This window comes from Lytechinus pictus, chromosome 15, assembly GCF_037042905.1.
Source record: "Lytechinus pictus isolate F3 Inbred chromosome 15, Lp3.0, whole genome shotgun sequence".
Taxonomy (NCBI): Eukaryota; Metazoa; Echinodermata; class Echinoidea; order Temnopleuroida; family Toxopneustidae; genus Lytechinus; species Lytechinus pictus.
The window spans coordinates 13,760,093-13,782,291 of NC_087259.1; the positions used below are offsets into that span (position 1 = coordinate 13,760,093).

Below are 22,199 nucleotides of genomic sequence, written 5' to 3' on the forward strand. Positions count from 1 at the left end.
AAATAGTCATGGATGATGAGTGAAATTAATACAAAATTCTAATCTAAATAACGTGCTTGACATTAGTCACCATGGCATCTGGATATTATGGTACTAAATGATATGACAAAATTTATAACAGTTACATGTACATGTAGACCCTGTCATAAATTTTTCCACTCTATTTGCTTGTCTATCAGCTTACGTGCATTCATGAACCGCATACTTTTAGTGCATGCTAAAGAGAAGAGAGAAAATTTATGACAATTTTTATGACATAAGTTACGACATCCATCAGAATACCGTTTCTGTCATATCTCTGAGAAAAGACAAAATATTGGGAAAAGACAATGTTCAGATCTAGCCTCATAAAAATAATTTCTTCACTAAATTTGCCATCAATGTAAATGATCACTAAACATAAAAATATTGAGTGAATGGGCAGGGGGAGCTGCATTCATGTAGAGTTACTAAAAACACCAAGGTGCAATGTAAGTTCCTGTACGGTACAAACTAGTCAATTTTCTATTTTCTAGTGAAATTTGCATTTTTAACAGAATTTTAAAAATGATCTAAAAGTCACTTCTCAGAGACATCAACGCTTTGCCCACCCCCCACCCCAATGACTTGTTTCCTAAAAAGTCCTAAACAATGTTTACTACTATGGCAACAATGCTCAGCAGCATGGATATGGAAGTTACTGCTGGGTACACATTTACAATAATCATTCATGAAATTGTGCCCTAGATCTAGATACACTAATGTTGACAGCTAGTATAACCAAGTATTTAAGCTAGCTATTCAGGCTATAATTATATTTGTACAAGGACTGGTGTTACTTGTACAACATGTATGTGGGGGGCAAGGCTAAGTCAACAAAATTAAAAGATACCACTCTAGCGAAAATTCTTTATAAAGCTGAACAACAGATGTCTCAAAAGTCAAAAGGCTATATATGGCATCACGATATAGGACATGGATGCTAAAAGCACCAAATTACCATAGCACGTACAAACTGTACATAACCCCTAAAGAGCAACAACTCCTGTACATTTAAGTCATGAGTTGATTGAAGTCCGTGATTGGGAGAAACTTAGGAAAGATTAAATTCTTGAAATATTTTTCGCTTAATTCAGAAATGACACCATCTTTGGAAAATGCAGTAATTTCAGAAACCATACAATATATGTATAATAATTGGCAAAAGTTGCTCATTGGTATAAACATGGTTTCACAAAATAACACAAAGTTTGAAAACTTGACTCTTTATTGTTGCTATGGTAACTGTCAGACAAGAACAATTGTCAGTGTGGATAAGCTTCATAAAAATGATGCACAGGTCCCCACTGAGAAATATTCATACATACATGTAAAGGTTCAGTAACCACATTCAAACCTGCTAATAAAGACAATTATTTATTTTTATCTTGATTTCAAAATAAACCTCAGAGTGGATCAGAGACTTTAGTGTCTACACAAATTACCACCAACATAAACATATACCGTATGTAAAAGTGTAGGTGTTAAAAAAACCCCACTTCTTTCATGTTCATGCACGCGCGGCCCTCGTCCAAAACTAAAGAAACGCACCCCTTTAAAAAAAATTTTTTTGGTCACGCATGTGTAAAGCAATACATATATTTGACTGCCCCCCCCCCCCCCCAGGATTATAATCCTGCTGTAGAGCGTGGGAGGATAAATTGTGATATCCGGACTGACTTGGACGACTTATCTCTAGACTGAGCAAATAATAAAATAGAAAGAATAAACCATTAAATGATACTAGTGGCTTTGAAGACAATGTGTAAATGTTGTTAGCACCCACTGTACATGTCTAACACATTTACTCCAAGTGTAACACATTACATTACATGTAAGTTTACACATTTTATTAAACAGGACACTCTCATCCTATTGAATATGGGTAGGAAAAGACTGCCACTATTAACGAAACTGTCGCCACTTGCTTTTCGAGCAGTTTTACTGGTTGCTAAGCAACAGGTGTTTTACGATCCAGGCTACCAAAGAATCTGTCTGCTGCAGACCGAAATTAGTTAATGAATAATAATTACATCTCGTCTGTTATTATTAGTACTCTACAACGACTCTATACATAGAAAGCACACAGCATGAAGAGCTCGACTAAACTTGGCATCATAACACAATACATACAGCATCAACCTTTCAATTACATATTGATTTTAATACAAAAATTATTATTTCTTTGTAATGTCATGAAAATCACAATCATAGGTTATCACATAAACTTTTCCATAGATCTGCCACCCAGGACGTTTAGAAAATCTACTGACTTTTGAGGAGCAAAAAGACACTCACACATATTTGATATTTCAATGTTGAACATGGTATTCATAACTCAAATATTTTTTAAACTTAAAAGGAAAAAATTGCTGTAGAGACTATTACAAATTAGATTTATTTCCTGCTTTTCTATTTTTGTTCCTCACTGTCCTATTAGAACTTTAAATACTTTCAAAACCTTGCAGGTTATCGTGGAAGATGCTGCATTGCTTTTCATTTGACCTTCGAAAGAATGGCTATCACTTTCAGTTAAATAATTTTCCACTCGGTTATAATGTACATAACAGGATACATTTTAATAAATTTTCCAAATTAGTTTGAATTTAAATTGGAAGTGCATGATATTTCTAAAGACATTGCTCATGCAGGGCCGACCCTGTGGAATTCTCTTCCACAGAGTTTGAAAACCCAGATGTTAGCGACCAACTTCATGGCCAACCTGAAGAAATGTATCAGGGCTCATTTTAATACATAGTAATTTTGAACCTTTATTCTATCTTATTTTCTTTCTCTAATTTGTTCTGAAGCACCTTGGGCATCTAATTAAGATGGAAGGTGTATTGTGCAAAACAAATTCAATGTATTATAATAATAATAATAATTACATTTCTATTATTATTATTATTATTACTAATATTTCTAAGACATGTATATGTCAAATACATAATGACCAACATGAACATTGTAGATGTAATACAGGGTGTAATTATAAAAATAATAATAATAATTACATTTCTAATATTATTACTACTACTAATATTTCTAAGACATGTGAAAAATACATAATGACCAACATGAACATTGTAGAATTAATACAGGGTGTAATTATAATAATAATGATGATGATGATAATGTTAATAATAATAATAATAATAATAATAATAGCACGTGTCTTATAAAGCGCCAAATCCACTCTGTAGAATGCTCAAGGCGCATAAAAGAAATGAAGGAGTAAAAAGAAAGGTTTAACATTTTTGAAAGACTCGACAGAGATACAATTTTTGATGTCTTTAGGAAGTCTGTTCCATAGTATTAGACGTGCATGGGCAAAGGATCTTCCCCCAAGTTTGCAAACTTTAACCTCAGACTTCCAAGCACCTGTCCATCCCGCAACTAATCTGATAAATCATATTCCTGAATTTCCTGGATTAACGTTGATCTGTTATTAATGTATCTCATGTTAGGCACATCCAGTGACCGTTACCCTGGCCTTAGTCTTGTGACCCTAAAATCTCTATTATGCTTTTCACACTGCATTTCCTTAACCCCATACTTTCCTTAACCCTGGACGATCCTTAACCCCACACTATCTTTTTTTTTCGGTTCACACTGTCTTCCTTAACCCCATAGGCCCGTATTCTGAAGTCGGGTTTAACTTAAACTCAGGTTTAAAGTTGTGGTGTAAGTATGGACAGCCAATTGTTACATAAGTCACTAACGGGAGAGATATCATATTTCAGCTCATTTGGCTCTCAAATCATTCATAATTGTCTAGGAAGTATATATAGATTATTGTCTTCACCATCGATGAATCAGGAAAGAGCACAGTAAACTAAAGTTGTAACCCGCACCCGTTGCGGTACGGGTTAACCTGCCGGTATGCCCCCGATCGCGGGTTGCGGGCCGGGCCGAGTTCATTCTCAAACCCGCAGACCGTCATGCGAAAAAAAAGGGAGAAGTAACGACGCATAATAAAAACATTAACAATGAAAATTGAGTTAGGATCATGTGCTTCTTACGTGGCGGATTCTTTTAGAGACGTAGATATTTCCTTTTAAAAAAATGCTGGCGTATTTTTGTCTTGTGAACAGTGAACAGGACTGAGACAGTTCAACATAAATACATCAGTTGATCTTTCGAAGAAGGAGCGTGCGCCAGTGCAGCGCAGCATCGCATAGGCCAATGAAACTCGATGTCGAGTTTCCCGTCCCATTTTTTCCAGCTCATAATGAGGATTTCATTATTCATTATTTTCCAGAAGATGAAAGTTTGACCTTTTGTAACCTTTGAACGCACTTTTATTCTGTGGAACTGTCTTGAAGCCAGGGAGCAAATCAATCATTTTTTTTCGGGGGTTTCCATTTTCATTTTTTTGGTAATATTTCAGGGTCTCCATTTCTACCGTTTTGGAGGCTACTTTTTTCATTTCGGGGGCTCTTTTCAAATGCTACGTTTTTGTATTTTGAGGAATCCCTGTTCACTTATTAAATTAATTATTACTTATTGTTTAATATTGCATGATTTTAAAGTTATTTTTTTCATGCTTAGAATCTTGGATGTGGGTGTGTTTGTGTGGGTGTGACTATGAGTTGAACTTGGATATAAATGAATTCAATATCTAATTTCTACTCCATCTAATTCCAGTACTTGGCCATGTAATAAAGGCCCACATACCCTAACTTTTCCTGATGTTCTTTGAAAACGCAGATCTCCACGAAAATTGCATTTCTCTATGGGGGAGTCTAAATTTGGTGAGAATGAACTCATTAATAACTTAAATATACATGACAATGAAGAAATCATCCGACTTTATTGGCAGTTTTGAATAATATTCCCGAAATATAAGCTCTGTCTGAAACATAAAATCACCATCATTGAGGCCTTTACAGAGCGAATTGTCCCCCAGAGCTCTGGCAGAGAGACAGAGCTCAGACTGGCTAGCTAGTACAAGCGCTAATGCGTACGTGCGTGAGCCTCCCGTCGGCCTTGTAAAACAGATTGAGTTTTGTTTGATGATTTTTTTGTCTGATATGCCGTATGACAACTCACCAATGCGAGGTTACTAGACTATGGGATTTATTGAGGTAGCTCGACCAAACCTCGAGCGATGTTCGTGCAGGCTCCACTCCACTTCACTACCGCTACATCGGGTAGGTAGAGCGTAGTGTAGCAGAAGTGAAGTTGAGTGGGGCCTGCACGAACATCGCTCGAGGTGTGGTTGAGCATGCAGTGTCATTCCATTCACAAGAAAAAAACAAGAAAAGAATTACAGGTATTTACATGATATTGATATACAAGTAATTGTGACTGAAAAGCTTATATTAATGTTTTATATCAGTTCTGAATCTAGATCTATGTCAAAATAGTAAAATAATGAATTATTTTCAGAATTTGATTTTTAAACGCGGTCCAAATTTCATAACGCGGGCGGGCGACGGGAAACTGAACATCGAATTTGCTGGGCAGCCTGGGCTACATGTAGCTAGCGCGCGCTGAGCTGCGGCTCCGATCCGAGGGGTTAATTGCGCAATGCTTTCGATTACGAGATCAGAGCCGACCCATTTCGGGTACAAAGTAACCCCCAAAAACATTTTCTCTCCGGAATAAAAGGCGAATTTGCAAATTGTAAGTAAATTCACTCTAGGCTAGGTTAGTAGTTGGCATATATTTTCGTGATTTGTATACGGTAGTGTGGGGATTGCAGAATTTTTTTTTATTTTTCAAAGATAAATTTACTTGCGGGTTAAAACCCGACGGGTCAGCGGGTCCCGCTTGCAAATTATTGGATTATACGGGACGGTACGGTTCGGGTTTTCACTTGCGGGTTACAACATTACAGTAAACATAAGAAACGTACAACTTAATAAAAAAATGATACTTTTGGCTTCCCATACTTAAACCACAACTTTAAACCTGAGTCTAAGTTAAACCAGAATACGGGCCATACTATTTACTAATAGCCAGGGTTACCGCTTTCACCTCGGACCATCACACAGCTCATGAATATTTTTAAATGATTTTACCATACAGAGCGCGATTAACAGGCAATTTGGACTTCTGTGATTGGCCAATGCTTAGCCCCACTTTTCCTTAGCCCAGTTTTGTTCACTGCATCTCTTAGCACCGCAATTGTGGTGCTAGCACCAAAATAGGCCGGCTAACCCTGCTTTTTTGCAGGGCCAGATAGTACTGCACCATTTACCATGCTAGCCAACCTTGCTTAAACGTAGTGTGAAAACGAAGTGGGCCAAGCTTAGCCCCAGGAAATTGGTGGGGCTAAGACCCCCCTTTAACCCCACTAATTTCCCAGTGTTAAGGAAAAAAAAGTGCAGTGTGAAAAGCATATACTACATTTCTTGCACTCATACTAGGCAATCAGGATTAATATTTTGAACTTATTATCTACATGTATCTCATGATTACCAGGTTAGAGCAGGAATTCTCATTTCAAATAATGCCCTTCGTGACCTTTGACCTCATTATCCCAAAGTTGGATACCAAGTTGGATGAAAAGACAACCATAAAACATTACGTCAAACCCCCGTTTGGAGAAAGACCGCAGTTCAGATTGCAAACTGCGGTATTATACCCCATTTTTCATTTGGATCTCCCAAAAATCATTTCCAAGCCCTTATCAACCGTGCTTGGCCAGGTAATCCCGGGGTAATCCCCCCTGTCTCAATTTCACCTCCACAGGCTAGTATATGAGCGTTGAGTAAAGGACGAAAAGATAAACAACAGCTGTGCTATTACGTAAGACTTCTCTGCCTGTAGTAGGACCTTCGGAATGAAATTATTGTATTCGATATTTAATCACGTTTTCAAAGGCATATTGTATTCAGTAATCCAATGTTAGTCCATTTTCAATTTCGAACGAAGAAAATCGACCTCGAAATAAGTAAGCGAATAAAAATGACGGCATGCTTTGCAGGGACCGCGCTCAGCGCTGCGCATGCATCCCATCGTGTGTGGCCCCCTGCTGTGACTGTATATGCCGGGCTGTTGTGTTATCTTCGGACCGACGTCAAGAAACAGGTGTTTTGATACTTAAATTGCTTGCTTGGGGCAGTTAGGGTTTGTCGTACTTGGAGAAGAGAATTGATTAGAAGGGAAACTGGGGTATAGCGTTCTCAAATGGAGGTTTTCGTCATGTGTGAAAAAATATTACTGAACAGGGGTTGCTCAGTATTACAACCACCTTTATATTCTAAAACGATGTTCATACTTATTTTATAATTAAGCAGAGCCATTTCTGCTTGAATATGTTTAATTTTGAACCCCAAATTTTGTTACAATATCATCACCACCAATCAGGGGGAGTATTTTACAGTGCAATGTTTGACAAGCAAAAACATACAAATTAAATCAATTACAATTTAAAAACAAGTTCCATAAAATCTTGCATAAATTAAACAAGTGGAATGCCTCTCGCGGTCTCACCTGCATCACGCGATGCAATATAGCAGCAGTGCTGACTTTGAAAAACACCATTTAACTAATTATTCACAAAAAACACCATTCATATAATGATACAATACTGTACGTTCATTGACATTGGACTTGTCAGTGTTACTTGATTACCCCTATATCCACATTTTATACACTATATATATATATAACCTTTGAAAGTTATGACAGCAATCTAATAACTACATGTACCTCTAAAATGGCCAAAGTTCAATGACCTTAAATGACCTTTGACTTTGGTCATGTGACCTGAAACTCGCATGAGATGTTCAGTGATACTTGACGACTCTTATGTCCAAGTTTTATGAACTAGACCAATATACTTACAGAGTTATGATGGTAATTCAACAAATACCCCCAACATGGCCAATATCCATTGACCTTTGACCTTGGTCATGTGACCTGAAACTCGCACAGGATGTTCAGTGATACTTGATTACTCTTATGTCCAAGTTTCATGAGTCAGATCCATAAACTTTCAAAGTTATGATGGTAATGCAACAGATACCCCCATTACGGCCAAAGTTCATTGACCTTTGACCTTGGTCATGTGACCTGAAATGCACACAGGATGTTCAGTGATACTTGATTACTCTTATGTCCAAGTTTTATGAACTAGACCAATATACTTTCAAAGTTATGATGGTAATTCAACAAATACCCCCAATTTGGCCTAAGTTCATTGACCCTAAATGACCGTTGACCTTAATCATGTGACCTGAAACTTGCACAGGATGTTCAGTGATACTTGACTACTATTATGTCCAAGTTTCATGAATCAGTTCCATAAACTTTCAAAGTTATGATGGTAATTCAACAGATACCCCCAATTTGGCCAAAGTTCATTGACCCTAAATGACCTTTGACCTTGGTCATGTGACGTGAAACTCATGAAGGATGTTCAGTAATACTTGATTAACCTTATGTCCAAGTTTCATAAACTAGGTCCATATATTTTCTAAGTTATGATGACATTTCAAAAACTTAACCTTAGGTTCAGATTTTGATGTCGATTCCCCCAACATGGTCTAAGTTCATTGACCCTTAATGACCTTTGACCTTGGTCATGTGACATGAAACTCATGCAGGATGTTTAGTAATACTTGATTAACCTTATGTCCAAGTTTCATAAACTAGGTCCATATATTTTCTAAGTTATGATGACATTTCAAAAACTTAACCTAAGGTTAAGATTTTGATGTTGATTCCCCCAACATGGTCTAAGTTCATTGACCCTAAATGACCTTTGACCTTAGTCATGTGACATGAAACTCAGGCAGGATGCTCAGTAATACTTGATTGACCTTATGGCCAAGTTTCATGAACTAAGTCCATATACTTTCTAAGTTATGCTGTCATTTCAAAAACTTAACCTTCGGTTAAGATTTGGTGTTGACGCCGCCGCCGCCGGAAAAGCGGCGCCTATAGTCTCACTCTGCTATGCAGGTGAGACAAAAAGGGGAGCACATGCCTCCTTGCCCCCCCCCCCCCAAAAAAAAAAAAAATGATTGACCTTTAAAAAGCAAACATTCAAAAAAATCTTACCTCCTTGAAAGCTTTGGTGGCTTCAGTCTCATCATTACATTCAACCTGGGGAAAAAAATTAAAACAAAATCAGTGATCTCTCAACGATTATGGGACCTGATCACTAAATTATGAAACTTCAGAGCTAAATTAGAATTTATAGGAGTGTCATGTACTGTAATAGTCAAAACTACACATCCTGATCCAGTATGTGTCATATGACAATGCAGTCAGCCCATAATGGGAGAACTTATTGATAAAACGGAACTGTGCTTTTTTTTTATTGCTAACAAATGGAATCCATCACTGAAACTCTATGAGTATGATCAATCACAAAGCTTTGTATAACTGACCCCTGGTGTGCTCGGTCTAGTTGGCTTTTGAAGGTCAAGTTCATCCCAGAAAATTGTTGATTTGAATAGAGAAAAATCAAACTAGCACAACGCTGAAAATTTAATCAAAATCCGATGCAAAATAAGAAAGTATATTGGCATTGGTGAGTGAGCCAACGCGGTTCAGCGGAACAACCAAAATACAGAGACTGAAGCTTTTGGTCTACTGCTTGCTATGTTCTTGAAAATGAAATTGCAATTCTGGTACCATGTCACCCAAGGGTTCATTACATGCCGCCGCGCACAGAAAATTCAAGCCATAGAAGTCGTGTGTTGTGGACCCAAGAAGTGAGATCCCAGCACGCGCGACCCACTAGTTAAAAATCCACTGCCAAACGCGGTTCGTGGTGCGAGGTTAGTAATACTAATAGTATACTAATACTAACAGTACGTAGAGGCGCACGGCCAATATGGGAGACTCTCTCCAATAGGGGAGACAATCTCCCACATTGGAGACTTGCTTTGCAAAAGGACAAAAGAAACAACACCAACAAAAGCATGATTTTTTCAACCCAAAATTTTGTCTCACTGAGGTCAGAAGCCCATTTGTTTTGTGTGTGATTGACAACAAAAATCCTTATCAAAACAAAAGTAGACGGTGAATTTTTAAAGTAGAAGGTGAAAAAGGGTAATTTTTCATGAGGAATCTCCTTATCACATTTTTATTTGCCGCCAAGGTAATCCTTTTGCAGCAAATGTAGACAAAGGAAATTGGTCTCCAAAACTAAAGACCGTCTCTGAAATTGGATACCCAAATTCTTTACAAAAGTCTCTGATAATATTGGAGATAATCTCCCACATTGGAGACAGTCTCCAACATTGGCCGTGCGCCTCTACTGACTAACCTCGCAATACGTCTGAGTGGTACCATGTCATAGCCAGTTAAGTACACATTCACACATATATTGGGAGCCAAACCCAATTCAAGGCAAGGCCATGCAATGCCCATGGACATGGTCGGTCCAATTGTTCGGCCTTGTCTATTTTTATTTTACCTTTTTCAACACATATTTTTTGTTGTTATCAGACTTGTCCTTTGCCAAGAAAACTTGTCCTTGTGCTCCTTTTCCGAGGCGGTTTTCGAGCTGAAAAAGATATTGACATGCAAGAAAAGCTCATAAATACGGATTGAATACAATTGAATTTAAGTTTAGACGTATTCATCACATTTTTAAATTGTTCACAAACATGAATTCTTAACTTATCAGAAGTTGCTCAACTTTACTCACCGTGTAGTTCTCCATCTTTCCTCTTCACTGGCAACGCCAAACTATAGAACTACGCATGCGCCAGATACGGAGCAGTGGCACCGAACGGGATTTCTTTACGCACATTAGTTTAGTTTCCACCATGGTCCACAAACGAGATGCCGGCGAGATAGGTACAATAAAATGTAACAATAGATTGGCGAAATATACAACATGAACAAGACACTCAAATTAATAACAATGTATGCAGATTTTTTTTTTGGCAATAAACAGGAAAATGAATGTGGAGTCCCGGTTGTGGAGTAAGCTTTACGGGCCTGTACAGCGGTGGTTCCAGCCCGGGGTCCAGCTAGTCTGCAGGCACAGACCCTGATTGGAACTATGATCAACAAGTGTGCCTCCACGCAAAGACTAGCACATACAAAACTTGCTGTTCCAATACAGGGTCTGCATAATCTTCCAAAAATCATTTCTCACGCTCCAAATCTGGACCCACCTCCTTCTTTGAGAGTCACTTTCCATTGGCTAGTAAACATTGTCAATCAGCCTCCCAGGGGAACTGCTACCAGTGGCCAGTGAGAAGATAATTGATAACTCAGATAAGATTTAACCAGTAGTTAATCCAACATAAACAATGTCCCCATGCCCAGAAAACCCTCCAGGGATCTTGTGGTCTACATCCAAATGCAGAAGTGGTCATTATAATCATGGACCTAGGTCCATGTTATAATTATAGGGCCTACTGTAGGCCATACCATAGGAAATAGTCACATATCCCTGCTAGAACAACATCTTCCAGTCCTAAGAAGGGAAGTACACGTAAGCTATACAAATGTCTATTTCTTGTATTGGCTCATTATAGTTTGTTCCAATACCAATATTCTTCAAACAGTTTCTTTATATCTTTCTGTCGGGTCATTTTTTCACTTTATATAGGTTGGAACTTCCTTCATGTATTTTATTAGCCCTATAATAGATTATGAATATAACTAAGGATCAAGGACAAGTTCACCCAACAAAGAAGTTGATTTGAATAAAAAAAGGAAAATCCAACATTTTATAACACTGAAAATGTCCTCAAAATCGAATGTTAAATAAGAAAGTTTAATCACATTTTAAAGTTTCGGTTAATTTCACATACAGTTTTCCACATCCTGGTCCGATTTGCAAATGAGGAGACTATCCACTTTTTTGCATTTGATTATGTGAAATATTCTAATTTTCTCCTCATGTCAAATGAAACAACGACCAATTCCTCCCTGAACATGTTGAATCAGCTTTTTTATTACTATGGTTCAGTTAACTTGGTCCTTATTGCACAATTTAAACAATAACAAACAAATTAAATAGTGAGTTAGGGTTATAAACTGTCTCGTTTGCATCACAGGTGTGCATGTCACATCACTGTTTTGTGAAAAAGAAGCGAAACTTTAAAATATCATACATTTCTTATTTTACGTCCGATTTTGATGAAATTTTCAGCCTAGCTAGTTTGATTTTCCTCTATTTATTCAAATAAAAAAGTATAGGGTGGACTTGACCTTTAAGATTTCATATAATTTGCACGAAGTCCATTTCTCTTTGGCTCTCATTTTTCTTTCATATTCTCCACATTTATTTGATTCTATCTCATTACTCCTTAATCACTTTTCTTTTTTCTAGTTAAATATTATTACATCTTTAATTCCAATCTGTCATCACTACAGCCAGGGCTGTTGGCAACAGAAAACTGTGTGCAGGTTATTAATGGTAAAATTAAATTCAAATACTTAAAAAAAAACAGTGAAGACTTTATATTCACAACTTAAAATGGCATGTAAAATGAGAAAGACAATGATGTCCCTCATTTTATACTTTTTCTTTCTTCTTCTTTCATTAAAAAATAGTTTTAACGATATTTCAATGTTTACAGATTTGACATAAAAGACCAACTTGACTGAACATATTAAATGTTAGTACCATGGCAATGCCACATGTTTAGAAGAGAAAATTTTGCTTCACGTGACGATGAGGAGAAATTTGAAACATCAATATTCAATATATTAAAATACCAAAAAAATAGTGAGTGATGTCGTCATAGTCCCCTCATTTGCATACCGACCAGCAGTGGCGTACTGTGGGTCACGGCATGGGGGGGGGGGGGCACCAGCAAAAATTCTGAGCCATTTAGTGAGCGCGCTTCGTATGTATCTAACTGATCAAATAATGCGAGCGCGAAGCGCGAACTGAAAATATTGGATATTCAGACCTAAAAAGGGACTCAAATTTTTGTAATCATTATACGTAACTGTCTCACTAAACAATGCAAGCGCGAAGCGCGAGCTGAAATTTTTGTATATATTGTATATATTGACCTCAAACAGGGAGATTTTAAGGACTATCTCACCATAGTCATCTAATGCGAGTGCCAAGCTCTTGCTGATTTTGTTAGTATTGCATCTAAACGCATTAAGCACTTGTCATGCTTGTAGTAATTGTAATCATCATTATACGCATCTCACTAATCAAATATTGCGAGCGCGAAGCGCGAACTGAACATTTTGGATATTCAGACCTAAAAATGGACATTATAATCAAATTTGTGTAATCATTATCCGAAGAGCGAGCTGAATTTTTTTTACATTCAGATCAGAAAAAGGGACATTTTAAGGACTGATTCTATAAGAACTCATGGAGAGTTATACCTCACCAATCCACTAATTGCGAACGTAAGCACGGACAGGAAATGTTTTATATTAAGACCTTAAAATTGGGCAATCGCTTTAAGTAGTCATGAAAAAGAAGCATACTATTGTGCATAAAACAATATCTCGAAGTGCGAAAAAATATATTTGGTGTATATTGACTTGAAAACGGGAGGTTTTAGTACAACAGGATTAGATATCTTCTTAAACAGACAATGCGAGCACCAAGAACAATGAAGACATAGGCCCTGAGTTAATGTTTCATAAAGTTATGAAAAAGATATTTCTTATGTAATATAACATAACATAATTATAATTTAACAAAACATCATAATGAACAATGATTTCTTCTTTCCCAGTACGTTTCTCTTCCTTTCTCCCTCTTTTTCTCCTTTTCCCCGTTTTTTTTTTTTTTTTTTTTTTTTTTTTTTTTTTGGGGGGGGGGGGGGGTCAGCCGATTGGGGGGCACGTGCCCCCCCCTCCCGTAGTTACGCCACTGCCGACCAGGATGTTCACATAATTGTTATGAAATACATCACAACTCCCTGGTGAAATGAAGCAAACATGTAAATTGTTATCACTTTCTTTTTTTCAGCGTTATGCTTGTGGGATTTTTCTCTTTTTACTCAAATCAACTTTGCTTATAATAAAAAATTGCACATGCACATCGATTAGGATGAAAATAAGGTACCAGTAATACAGAAAATAAAAAATAAAGTTATAATGTAGGCAGTGGAAGCATGGGCGGGGCATAAGAATGAGTCTACACTAAATTTCTGGTGGGGACATCCCTCCCAAACAAAAAGGAAACCTAAATGAATTAGAAAAAATGGGGGAAAGTCACGGGTGAAAAAAAAGGGAAAGGAGCCCCTGGTGAAGAAAGGATGTAAAAGACGGTTAACATTATAACTCTCCCCGCCTTGCCGGGGGGGGGGGGGGGGGGCAGTCAAATGTACTGCTGTACACATGACCAAATTATTTCCAACCCCCCTATAAACGAGTTTTCCTCTGTGTTGAAAATAACCCGCTAAACAAGGCTTCATTTTGCACATTTTGGCCCCTAAACGAGTTGTCGCCAGAATATGACACCTAAACAAGTTTTGTCTCAGGCCCAAACACTTTTCAGAAAGGAGGAGGAAAAGCCCCGAGGAAAAACATACCCTAAACGCGTTTGCCTAGTCTAAAAAAAACTTTGGAAAAAACATACCCTACATAGACTCTACGTTTGACCCCGCGATTGACCATTGACCAGTCTTTCAAAACCACCCCTTTTTTGAAAATTGGTATTTTTGATACCCTAAACAAGTGCATGCGCGGTCCGCGTCCAAAACTTAAAAGATGCACCCCTTTAAACTATTTTCTTTTTTTGGTTACGCATGTGTACAGCAATATATTTCACTGCACCCCCCCCCCTGCCACCTTGGCGCTACGCGCTCGCGATGCATGCCCAATTATTCACACAATTATAATGATTTGTATAAAGAAGACTATAGGCCAAAACTACAATTGCTGTATTTCCCTGTAACGATAATTATGTGGATCCAGAGAGCCGGAGCGGCTCCGCACCCCCCCCCCCCTTCTGCCGAAAATAGGGGAAAAGGGTAAATAAAAAAGGAAGGAACAGACAAAAATACGAAGAAAGAAATGAAGAGAAAAATGTGAAGATGATATAAGGAGTGGAATAATTGGAAACAGAGAAACTGTCAGGTCATTAAAGGTCAAGTCCACCCCAGAAAAATGTTTATTTGAATAAATAGAGAAAAATCAAACTAGCAAAACGCTGAAAATTTCATCAAAATCGGATGAAAAATAAGAAAGTTATGACACTTTAAAGTTTTCCTAATTTTTCACAAAACAGTGATATGCACAACTCAAATGAGAAAGTTGATGATGTCCCTCACTCACTATTTCTTTTGTTTTTTATTGTTTGAATTATACAATATTTCATTTATTATAGATTTGAAAATGAGGACCAACTTGACTGAATCATATAGTATTAAACAATGCTCATTCCACATGTTCAGGGGAGAATTAATCGTTGTTTCACTTGACAAGGAGAAAAATAGAATATTCCCTATTTCATATAATAAAATACAAAAGAAATAGTGAGTGGATGACGTCATCAGTCTACTCATTTGCATACCCACCAGGATGTGCATATAACTATTTTGTGAAATTAAGCAAAACTTTAAAATGTCATAGCTTTCTTATTTTACATCCGATTTTGATGAAATTTTCAGTGTTATGTTTGTTGGATTTTTCTCTTTTTATTCAAATCAACTTTTCGTTGGGATGGACTTGTCCTTTAAAGAACAAGTCCACCCCAACAATAACTTGATTTGAATAAAAAGAGAAAAATCCAACAAGCATAATGCTGAAAATTTCATCAAAATCGGACGTAAAATATGACATTTTAAAGTTTCACTTCATTTCACAAAACAGTTATATGCACATCTCAAGTTGGCATGCAAATGAGGGAACTGATGACATCACTCACTCACTATTTCTTTTGTATTTTATTATATGAAATATGAAATATTTTTATTTTCTCTTCATTGTCATATGAAACGAAGTTTCATTCCTCCCTGAACATGTGGAATTCCATTATTTGAACATTTTGTGGTTCAGGCAAGGAGGTCCTAATTGTCAAATTTGTAAAAATTGAAATATTGTATGATTCAAACAATAAAAAACTATTTTGTGGAAAAATAGGGAAACTTTAAAATGTCATAACTTTCTTATTTTACATCCGATTTTGATGAAATTTTCAGCATTGTGCTTGTTTGATTTTTCTCTATTGATTCAAGTCAACATTTTTCTGAGGTGGACTTGACCTAAAATTATGCTGGATTTGCCTATTGAACGAGATAGCACGGAAGATAACATGGAACATTAAATATTCTCATGATTCTGTTTTAAGTCAATATGCACAAGTGATTCGAGTTTTCATTATTGTTATATGAGAGATACATCATCCTGTTCATGATTACAAAAAGTGTTCAATATCAAGTTTCCAGTTTGCTCTATCGCTTTCGTATACTTCTCTTTAAAATGCCCGGTGTTTGAAATACCAAAACCTTTCAGCTCGCACTTCACGCTCGCATCAATTATTGTTGATTTAGATACCTATCCTGTTCATGATTCCAAAAGGTGCTTATTCCTTCGAATTTTCATTTTTTAAAGTTTTATAAATTGCAGCTCCCGCTTCACGCTCTCATGTTGATTGGTGAGATAATTTTGATTGGTGATTGGTGCTAATTTTGATTGGTGAGATAATTCGGAAGTCACTGCAACACTAAGCAATCCTCAATGGGGTACTTCGGGCAAAAATTATCATCTAAACAAATAAATAAGAATAAAATTCACTGAACACAATGCTTAAAGTATAATCACAGTATGATTTAAAAAATAGCAAAGTTATTGAATTCTAAAGGTAAGCAATATTTTGTGAAATAATGCATGTTAATTGTCAGGAATATTCATTATATGGGCTGATGATGTCACATCCCCGCTTTATAGTTCTTCTTATGTCATGTAGAAATCATGATTATTCCAAAATTTTCATTTTCATACGTTTGATATGCCTCCCTTATGATAAGTTAACTTGCTGTACACGGTAAGAAATAATGATGCATTAAATGAGTTGATGATCTTACTTTTATTCATTGGAACACAATATTCAAATAAACATAATATCAATGATTAATTAACATTAAATACTTCAAGAACACATATATGTAATGTATGTTTTTGTTTTTAAAATAAGAAAGATATAATATTGACATAAACAATTCAAGAGGTGTCTTCATTAACATTTTTAGGTGAACTGTTGATAAGAAGCTTATTTGGGGTGAACATGATGGTGTCATCTGTAATACGATTGCAAAAAAATGTTGGTGTATACAATAGGCATGCAGCTTTCATAGAGGAATTTTAATTTTATACCAAGTCTGGGGAAATTTTTGTAAATTTCATATCAACAGATTACCCCTTTTACACACAAAAATAGCAGGAAGAATAATAAATCACGCCCCATTCCTTGTTCATACTGAACCAACATTTTCAAATATTATAGTACTAAAAGTCGAAGCTATGATTATAATTTTAACATGGCAATTTTCATGTATTCTTGCCACAATAATGTTTTACCAAGGACATTTTTGCAATATTTGTGTGTTAATAGTTCAATACATATATATATATGATAACGAATGCAACAAACTTTCACTTGTCATCTTTTTGTATTATTCACAATGCAGTATTTTATCAAGGCCCTGCCATTTGGAATTAAATTCCAACTGAAATTCGTAAAAGCAAATCACTTAAAGGACAAGTCTACCCCAACAAATAGTTGATTTCAAAACAGGAGAAACATCCAACAAGCAAAACACTGAAAATTTCATCAAAATCGGATGTAAATTAAGAAAGTTATGACATTTTAAAGTTTCGCTTAATTTCACCAAACAGTTATATGCACATCCTGGTCGGTATGCAAATTGGCAGACTGATGACGTCACCCACTCACTATTTCTTTTGTATTTTATTATATGAAATATGAAATATTCTAATTTTCTCCTCCTTGTCAAGGGAAACAAAGTTTTATTTCTCCCTGAACATGTGGAATTACTATTATTTTAACAGTTTATGGTTAAGTTAAGTTGGTCCTTATTGTCAAACTGTAAAAATTGAAATATTGTATTATTCAAACAATAAAAAACAAAGGAAATAATGAGTGATGGACATCACAGACTCTCATTTGCAAATCGCTGAATTGTGCATTTAACTGTTTTGTGAAATATTAAGCGATACTTAAACATTTCATAACTTTCTTATTTTACATCCAATTTCGATGAAATTTGCAGCGTTATGTTTGTTTGATTTTTCTCTATTGATTCAAATCAACAATTGTCTGGGGTGGACTTGACCTTTAATGTTTTCATTTTTTTTTTCGATCAGTACTTCAATTGATATATAGGTTTTAGTAGTTTTGTATTTTCCAGGGTTTGTTCGGCTTTTTGCTGTCTCATTTTTAGTGTAATTTCTATAAAATGTTATTTCTTTCTTTTACCATTTTAAGTAATTGAGTTGGTGTTTAAGGTAAGAATGTTATGACATTAATTTTTCACAAAACATTGAGTTTAATGTTTATGCATTTGTACATGAAGGCCTACCTCCTGATCATCATGCAAATGAGAGAATTACCCATGTCACACACCATTTTCATTTGCATTATCTTATGATGTGAAATATTTCAATTCCTTCTGTTTGTAATCATATATTATGAAAAATTATTAATATGACTGAGCAAATTTGTACATGTGGAACCACAAAAGGCATATTGTAGATGAATATGAATTATTCGAGAGTATCTTTGATATCAAATTTAGTGAGTGTAAATTGATAAATGCTTTGCTGTTTTCCAATAATCATATAGGGGAAAACAAACCCATATAAGCCTACAAACTAAACCTTGATAATTAAGATAATATCAACAAAATCGATATATATGATGTTGCAGTTTTGGAGAATATTTCCCGAACTTTCTTTGCCTTCTAATGCCTATACATGTAGGATAAAATGTTATGCCTGCGCTGTCAAAGATTATTTTTGTTTGATAAAACTTTGCTGTACAGTGTTAATTATAAGCAACGAAAAGGGCTTTGTTTAAAAAAAAACACTGTGTGATCCAAAAGAATAAACATACCAACATGCACAATTAAAAAACTATCAAGATTCAAAAAGAGAGAAAGCAACATTCAGGGACCATGGCAAGACATATTTTGCCATATACGTTTGCCACTATGCTATTGCATAATGCTAGACTGGAGTTTCAATCAGGAGTATAAGTGCGATGCAGCGTGTAATTAAACAAACACCAGTTGATCTCCTGCCCAGCAGGTGACTGGCCCAACTGACCAGCTAGTGGGAGGAGAGTTCAGAGAGGGAATGTCATGGTAACAAACTCACAATGATTGACATAGCAAAATTTGTGCCCAACTTCATAAGATGAAGCAGACCCTTCGCGAGAGAGCCTTCAGTACACAAGGCATGAGTAGGCTGCACATTCAGACCCTTAACTCGAGCGAAGGGTTTGCCCAGCAGACTAGGGTCCAGCTTTCGCCAATGGGGGGGGGGGGGGGGTTGAAAAATAGGGCCTAACATTAGTTTTCGCGATCAGCCGTTAAATGCTGATTTTTATGTAGACCTATATAATTAAGAAATATGATAAGCAATTAAACTACAAAAGAAGAAAAAAATGGCCACTGACACATCCAACACAAATATAAATAAATTCCTTATCAGAGTATACGGCCCCCTTCCCCACTCCGCCCCCCCCCCTCCACAATAGCTGCCTCCCTTCCAGCCTTCCAGTCTGCAAGTACAGACACAGACTCAAAATACACTTTAATCAATTTTACCATGTCTAGAGTGAAGACTATAGAGACCAACAAAAGGCTCGATATCTGTCAGAGCTAGTCTGTCTGAGTGCGTACATCTAGTCTCACTATATACTTCAGAGTTCAGACTCTGCATTATGCCCCATTATGCACAATGTGAATTGCAAAAACCGAAATGTCTGTGTCTGCATGCAGCCTATACCACCCTACCCATAATAACCAAAGCAAGCCCCAATCATGACATTCAGAGACGAAAAAAAAAGAACTTATTAGACTCTGCTGAAAACCATTGACACAACACAAGGTCAGTCCTGACTATTGCAGTGTATTTTTGCCCAATCCGCCCCTCCACCTTAACCCCACACGCACACACACTCGAATGCCACACACTTTTTTTTTGTTTTGACTACTGATTTTATTCTGATTTCATGAACAAATAGTTACATAACATTTCAATTTAACATTTCAAATCACATATAATACTTTACATTTCATATTTTCACTAACTTAATATAATCATGAATCATATATATGTTAAAAGAAAACAATGAAATCAGTTATTATAAATAATATACAGCAACACACAGATCTTTACACACACACACTCAATGGGATCATACTGTGTCAGTCTCTCAGAATTATGAAATAAAAACATGATCAGTATGCATCGATTTGTTTCAAGGGCCTTGACGCCCATCCCTAATTTTGAATAAGGCCTATATGTTAAAAAAAAAGTGATTTAAAAAAGAGAATACATTCACAATTATTGGTGTTTGCCCATATCCTGATACTAAATAAATACCTACAATTACCCCGGACAATTACCCCCCCCCCCCCCCAATATCGTGCGATGTAATAATTCAGGGGCTGGCGTACGTGGGAGAGGTGTATGGAGTTAGAACAATTAACATACAACAACAAAATAAAATGAAGAGATGGTGACTAAATGAGATGAAGATAAACTCTGAAGACGGATGAAGTATAAATGTTAACTCTTCTGTAGCTGCTCTACGTACGTACCTCTAATCTAAACTCCAGTCTGCAATCTGAGTTGGGTTCAGAAGTTAACTCCTTTTATATTGGTCTGCATGGTCGACTCTTTACAACCATGGGCGGAAATCCCAGGGGGACACGACAGGGAGGACCCGGCCTTCCCCCCTATACCCAAAATAGTAGGGGGACACAATATCAAATGCCCCCCTACTATTTTTGGTGGAAAGAAATACATCATTCAAAATCGAAATAAAACATTATTTCGGACGAGATGACCCATGGTCATATAAATTTACTCTGAATTGGGGGGAGCTAGTGGACCTTTAAAGGGATGGTCCTGGCTGAAAATATTTATATCTAAATAAATAGAGTAAAATTCGCAAAGCAAAATGCTGAAAATTTTATCAAAATCGGAGTAACAAAGAACAAAGTTATTGAATTTTAAAGCTAGTTTATCAATATTTTGTGAAAACACTTATATGCACATCATGATGATGTGCATATTGATAAACTGATGAGAAACCATCTTGTTTTAGATAATACAAGACAGTAAAGTCGCTTTAGTGAGCAAAATATTTAATCAGACGGCTGAACTGAAATTTAATCGTCAACTGACATGGAAAATTAATTGATGGAAAGAGATGCACACTCGCGCTAGCTCGCTCGCCCATAGGCCCAGCAGTGGCGTAGCTACGGGGGGGGGGGCTGGGGGGCACGTGCCCCCCCCCCTGAACAAATTGGCAGAGCAAAAAAAAAGGAGAAAGAAGAAAAGAATAAAGGAAAAGAAGAAGAAAGACAGAAGAGGAGGAAGAGGAGTGAATGAAATATTGTAAAGGGAAGACTTGCAAAAAAACCAAATCTTTCATGTTACTATATACAACGTTTGCTTGCGCTTCGCGCCAGAATTGCCTGTTCGATGAGATTCATATCTTGCTCAATAGGCTGATATGGAGCAAGTTTTGAAGTCATATATGATATTATACAAAATATATTTTAGCTCGGACATCGAGCTTTCATCAATTTTTTTTCATTAACAAATTTAAGTGCTCTAGCTGTAAAATGTCCCTTTTATAGTCTACATATCAGCATTTTTAAGCCCACGCTGCGTGGTCAAATTGTTTGATTTGCCAAGTTCCTATTGTCTACGTGTATTCCATAATGTTCCATTAAACAAATGTATTCAGACTGCCCAGATTCTAGGTCTAAATCTAAAACATGCGTGATAGCTAGCCTGCATGTTTTTTATATTAAATGTATTTAAATTATCCAGTTTCACATCAGAATATCAATAATTGTCTGCTCACGCTTCACGATCGCATTATTAATGATACCCAATTAACCATATCCTATTTATGATTTACAAAATATGAATAGAGTGTCCCGCTTTCAGGTCTAAAATCTCAATTTTCTTCCTTCGCATCAATTGTTTAGTTACATACCTATCCCATTTATTAATACAAAATGTGCTTAGAATGACCATTTTCTAGGTCGGAATGTCAAAAAAATTTGCTC

At 36.4% G+C, this 22,199-nt stretch overlaps 1 long non-coding RNA gene across 1 annotated transcript; it reads right to left on the reverse strand.

Annotated features, from left to right (window-relative positions):
• Positions 1-5,247: 5,247 nt before the first annotated feature.
• On the reverse strand, positions 5,248-10,721 carry LOC129278380 (uncharacterized). Its single transcript, XR_008586248.2, has 3 exons — positions 10,634-10,721; positions 10,400-10,489; positions 5,248-9,078 (listed from the first exon to the last, which is right to left on the reverse strand). It is a non-coding gene; the product is annotated as an uncharacterized LOC129278380 (long non-coding RNA).
• Between the last annotated feature and the right edge of the window lie 11,478 nt (positions 10,722-22,199).